Raw genomic sequence first — 6,548 nt, 5'->3', positions numbered from 1 at the left:
TATATATATATATATATATATATATATATATATATATATATATATATATATATATATATATATATATATGTGTGTGTGTGTGTGTGTGTGTGTGTGTGTGTGTATGTGTATATATATATATATATATATATATATATATATATATATATATATATATATATATATATATATATTCTTTTAGTATTATCATGTAATCATATTTCATATTTTACAATAATCATTTTATAATCAATTACCTGAGTAGATGCTTTGAGTATATGGGGAAAAATACAAGCCTCAAGTGGAGGGAGGGGGAGAACAGGAGTTATCATGGGGACCAGTGTGAGTCAACCATCTAGGAATTGTTTTTAAGTACCTTCTGGTGCCTGGTACCCCTGGCAGGTGTAGAAGATGGGAGACATCTCTCCTCTAGAATTGATAAGCATGTACATAAACAGGATAGTAGGGGAGGGATCTTAGTAATTGTGTAAGCGAACAGGGGTGGAGATAATGTATTCTGTTTAGGCACTTCTGATAGATTGTAACCTCCAAAGCCTAAGCCAATGGGGCCATGGGGGAGGGAATAGGGCATTGCGATAGGATGTATAATAATATGTGATTTTGGAATTTGGGGTGCTTGGCTACATTGCATTGTTTGCCTTCCTGAATCCACCATGCGTTGCAAACCGTTACTTTTTAGACTTTGTTGTGAAGTCTAATAAACTTCTTTTGTATTTGTAACTCAAACAGAGTGGATTTCAATTTGTGTCTATTTTTGTGTCTAACACACTTACAACAATAAAATCTGCAGTTTACTGTTCCTTTCACAGCCTGGGATGGGGTGGGGGGTGGTAGGTGGGTTTGAGGGCTAACACACACATTTACACATCAGCAAATTAACTCATTCACGTCCATCCCAACTGCCGGCATAAACAATTTTACATACAAAAAATTCATTTCATACTTTCTCCAGGCAAACCAATCACTATTATTATAATTTCAGGGAGCTGTTTACAAGCCAATGAGCTCCTTGTTCCAAATCTCTTTTTGTTTGTTTGTTTCTTTTTAAATAAGGCCTTTTTGTTTATTGTTATCAGATGGGATTTAGACCCTCTTCCAAGTCTTGGATAACACAGAACAACATAGACAGACATATATACACAGATACTAATAAAACAACATTCATTTAGACATATGGCTTCTGCTGCAAGAAGTGAGAAAAACCAGGAGGTGATTCCAACCAAACACAGTTTTATAGGGCCCTTTAACCATTTCCCATTTTTCTCACCATTCCAAGTCCAAGCTTAATGTTCCAAATGTACAGACATATATATAACAAAACAAAACACACATCAATTTGGAGTTTGAGGCCAAAACAAGCTTCCCCTTTTAATTAAAAGAAATTTATGGTTACTTACAATTTATCCCACAAACTTCAAAAGACAGTGGGGAAAGACTAAAAGGAATATTGAACCTGGGATCTTTTGTAGGTGTGAAGTGGGAGGTGTCCTCACCTCCAACAAAAGAATCAAATAGTCCAAAGAGCCAGATTAAAAGAAAAAGAAAAAAACCACTTGCTTTTGGTTTCAACCTCTGATAGAAAGGGCTGTGGGACGCTGCAGACGTGCCCCCCCACTGGATTTCAACATTCCCTTTTAAAATGACCAGGTTTTCCACAGTTATAACATTTTCCTTGAAGCTTTCCTTGAGCCAATTGACATTAAAAGTGCCTTAGCCATGTCATCTGGGGCTGCTACTGCTTGACCAAGCATTTAAAGACTTGTTAACTGGGGTTCTTCCATCAACATAGTTTGTTGTTGTTTTGTAAATAAAAGGGGTTTCTACTCATGATTAAGCAGTTGTTCAGTACTCGCAAGGGCTGGGTCAGAACAGGCCCAGTACTCTTCAATATCTTCATAATGACTTAGATAAGTGAATAGAAAGGGAACTCATCAAATTTGCAGATGACACTAAGCTGGCAGGAATAGCCAACACCCCAGAAGACAAGCTCGGGATGCGAAAAGATCTTTTTTAAAAAAAAATTATTGGTTTTTTTCTCCATACATTCAGTAATATTTATTCAACAAACATGCTGTCTGAGTTTACATTTGCTAATACATATTTACTTCCTAACCCTTTATTTTTTCCTCTAACCATCGATAAAATAAGTCCCAAGTTTAGTTATATTCCATTTCTTCTTTTTCTTTCAATCTCATAGTCAGTCTATCCATCTCTGCACATTCTAGTATTTTTAAATTGTTTCTTCATCTGATGGTATTCCATTTTTCCAATATTGTGCAAATATAATTCTTGCCACTGTTGTAACATGCAAAATCAAATATATACTTTATCACTCTTTTCTGGCATTATACCTAATAAATGTTCAGGTTTAAAATCTATGTGTTCTCCCAACATCTTTTCATGTATCTTTTTCCAATAACGTTACTTTGTCACATGTCCACGAAACATAATAAGTGCCTGACTTATGTTTACATTTCCAACATCTATCTGACATGTTTTTAAACATTTTTGCTAGTCTTGCTGGTAGTAAGTGCCATCTATAAAACATTTTATATAAATTTTCTTTGTAGGAAGTTCACATTGTCAGTTTATAATTTCTTTCCCATAAATTATGCCATTTTTCTAGTTTTTCTAATTTTGGGAGGTAAGGATAAGAATTACACATACCCTTATACATACCACTCGGCCAATTCAAGTAGCGTACTGGATCTCTTTTGTGTGTCTAGAGATAAGGCTGACCTCTTTTCGGAGGTCACACCTTAGTGACAATAGCTTGTAAGCGTGTCATTGCGAGGCCGCTCAAATTTAAGACCATATAACGTGGCTGACAGATGGCTCACCAAAAAGGTAGAGGTGATCCAAAATAAAAGGTTAATTTGGGCCAAAGTTGATACTAAGGCAATATTAGAATGCCTTAAAACAGAGAATGCTACTAAGTGGGCTAGAACAATCCAGTCATCTACTACTGACCGGATGTCAGCCTTCAATGCATTCTCCAATCTCTGTAATATACTGAAAAAACACCTAACAGCTAAACCTGCTACAAAAAGAGCCCGAGTGGGTAGACCTCGCTGGTTTGATCCTAAGTATCAGTGACTGAAAAAGAATTTGAAGGCAGCCATAACGCTTGTCCAGGGGAATCCTACTGCCCATATACAAGCTAAGATGCTGCAGACAAGAAGGGAATATAAAAAAAACTATAACGTTAAAGAAAAAAAGTTTTGCCATTTCAGTCTGGTCAGAACTCGAGTTGGCTGCCAGAAGTCATAACTCAGTATTAATTTGGCACTTTGTAGCAGGTATCCTGAAGAAACGGAGATTTACGTTTGACATACCAATCTCTGATGAGGACTGGGAGAATTATTATTAGTGCTTGTTTGCTCCCACTGAACCAGTAAAGAAACTATCTTTAAACAGTGATTTAGTAAACCCTAAACTCCCCCCCTTGGCCACCAGCCTCAGAAAAGGAAATACAGTCCATCATTAAAAGCTTAAAGAGCAATAAAGCCCCAGGTGAGGATTTTTTACCAGCAGAATTATTTAAGAAATTTTCCAATTGGTGGGGCCCTGTATTAGCAGGTCTTTTTACACACATAAATAACACCTGCCATATACCAGATGGGTGGAAGATCGCAATAGTTGTCCCCATATATAAAAAAGGGAATAAAAAGGATCCTAGTAATTACAGGCCCATCAGCCTGATTGACATTGTAGCAAAAATATATGCTAGGTACCTTTTGAACACAATTGAAATCTGGGTAGAGGAAATAACTTCCTCACAGAAGAACAAGCAGGTTTTAGACAGAACAGATCCACTATTGATAACTGTCTTGAACCATCTAATTGCCAAATATGCCTATAAGAGGAGACCCCAGTTTGCTGCTTTCATAGACCTTACAACAGCATTTGATATGGTAAATAGAGAAGTACTATGGAGTAAATTGACATCTCTTAAAATAGAACCCAGACTCTGGCTTTGATTAAAGCCTTTTACACAAGTACCTGTTTAAGGGTGCAGTATGGGGTTAATGGGGCCCTGACTAACAGGATTCACAAAAATAAAGGGATAAGGCAAGCCTGTATCCTGGCCCCATTATTATTTAAGTTATACATCATTGACTTGCCAGGGTTAATGAAGGATACCATGGTACATATGCCGATGATCCTAAGTACTTACTGTACTTGCTTTATGCAGATGATATGACTTTATTATCATACTCACAGGTAGGATTACATAGGCTATTAAGAAGATTCAGCTCTTATTGCCAGGACAACTCCCTAATCATTAGCAAATCTAAATAAAAAATAACGGTGTTTGGAAGAAACGATCAGAGACATAAGTGGCATTTATTTATTTATTATTTAAATTTATATACCGCCCTATTCCCGTAGGACTCAGGGTGGTTTACAGGGAAAATTAAAATACATAGCATACAAAATTAAAATCAGTTAAAACTATAATTAAATTACAGTCCCTGAAGTTAAACTAAAACCCAATTAAATTAATTAAATTAAAACCCCTCAGTCAATTAGATAGTGTACCAACTGAACTGGTTAACACCTTTGTATATTTGGGCGTAACTTTTTCCAAGACTGGATCTTGGACCTGCCATCATCAACAGAGTACATTTAGAGCAAAAGCCCTTTTGAATTTACTGCTCAAACTAAAGAACCATAGTTACCCAGGGTCCCTAGCCCCATTAATCCAGGTTTATAAGGCTAAAGTTACCACAATGCTCTTGTATTGAGAAATTTGGGGTCTTTACTCAACCACAGTCCTAGAACAAACACAGTCCCAGCATTGAGATGTATTTTGGCTGTAGATCCAAGAACGTCTGCTGCAGTAGTTAGAGCTGAATTGGGAATTCATACAATTCATGCATTATCTAAAATTAGAGCTTATAACTACTGGTGCAAAGTTAATGAAATGGAGACTGATAGACTCCCCAAGTTATGCCTACTAGAGCAAATAAACCTACAATCACAAATCTCCTGGATCACCAAACTAACAAATTTTGTAGGAAGCTGTGGCCTTCCTGTCTCTTGCGTAACAGGAGAACAATCCAAAAAAAGAGTTGCCTAAAGAATTAAGGATATGGAAGCACAAACTGATATAGCTATCCTTGGTAAGGTGGGTAACTTGAAATGGCTGAGTAAATACAAACGTATTTTTCAAGTACACAGTTATTTGAAGTTACAACTCCCAAAACATCTTAGGGAGATATTTACATGAGTGAGATTCGAACAGCTTGACACAATGGTCAAATATGGGAGATTTCATGCTATACCCCATGCATTTGCGGAGCGGCAGAGGTAGAAGACCTGGCTCACATACTATTTGACTGTTGCCTGTGTAAGAGGGTAAGAGACAGGTATCTTGGTATATATACCAAACGAATGACCCATTGGGATCCCCATATCAAAGCGACTTATCTTATGTCCGGCCAGAACTTGAAAATAACATTTAACATAGCATGGTACTTAAACAAAATGGTTCGGTTGAGATCTGCATATATGGGACTGATTGGGGTAGATTGCAAGGGCGACTCTGAAATGTAATTTTATCATATTTTATCTTTATCTTAAATTATTGTACACTATTACAATTTCATTTTAGATTGTATTTTATTACCATTATTTTAAATCGTATTTTATTCTAATTCCATTTTAAATTGCTTTTATCAAATTTTAGTAACAATTTGTTGCTGGAACTTTGCAGTTTGATATGGCCCAAGGGCTAATCAATAAAGACTTTTGGTTTTTGGAAGAAAATAATCTTCCAAAAATTTCAGAAACCTGTAAGACTATGTTAGAGGAAAAAATAATGATGGAAATAACAGAGGCCATAAGACAAAAAAATGAGAAAACACCGGGGACAGATGAACTACCGGCAGAGTTATATAAAGCTTTACAGGATATATTAAGTGAACCGTTGAAAGGTGTTTGCAATGAACTTTTGTTGGAGGCTAAACTCCCACATGCATGGATAGAACCAAATATTACCTTAATACCAAAAGAAGATTCAGATTTGACACAGATAAAAAATTATAGACCAATATCGTTACTAAATGTAGATTATAAAATTTTTACTTCAATAATGGCAGAGAGACTGAAAAGATTCTTAGCTGAATTCATACATTCAGACCAAAATGTTTTTTTTTACCAGAGACAAATTAAAAATAAGAGTGATAATGGATGTATTGGAATATTATGAATTACATCCAGGGAAACAACTGGCACTAATATTTCTAGATGCCCAAAAGGCATTTGATAATATTTCCTGGCAATTTATGATTCAGCAAATAAAAATAATGGACTTTGGACAGAACTTTATAAATATGATTAAAACAATATACAATAAACAAACAGAAAAAGTGATTGTGAATGGAGATTATACTGATAACTTTGAGATAAGAAAAGGTACAAGGGAAGGGTGTCCATTATCTCCATTGGAAGTTCTAAATAGAAATATTAGACAAGATACAGAAATTAAAGGACTAGAAATAAAAGGTGAAACATATAAATTACAAGCACTTGCTGATGATTTG

This window comes from Vipera berus (assembly GCF_964194415.1).
Source record: "Vipera berus genome assembly, chromosome: 7".
NCBI classification, from domain to species: Eukaryota; Metazoa; Chordata; class Lepidosauria; order Squamata; family Viperidae; genus Vipera; species Vipera berus.
The sequence above is the reverse complement of the archived record's forward strand: the minus strand, read 5'-3'. Positions refer to the sequence as shown.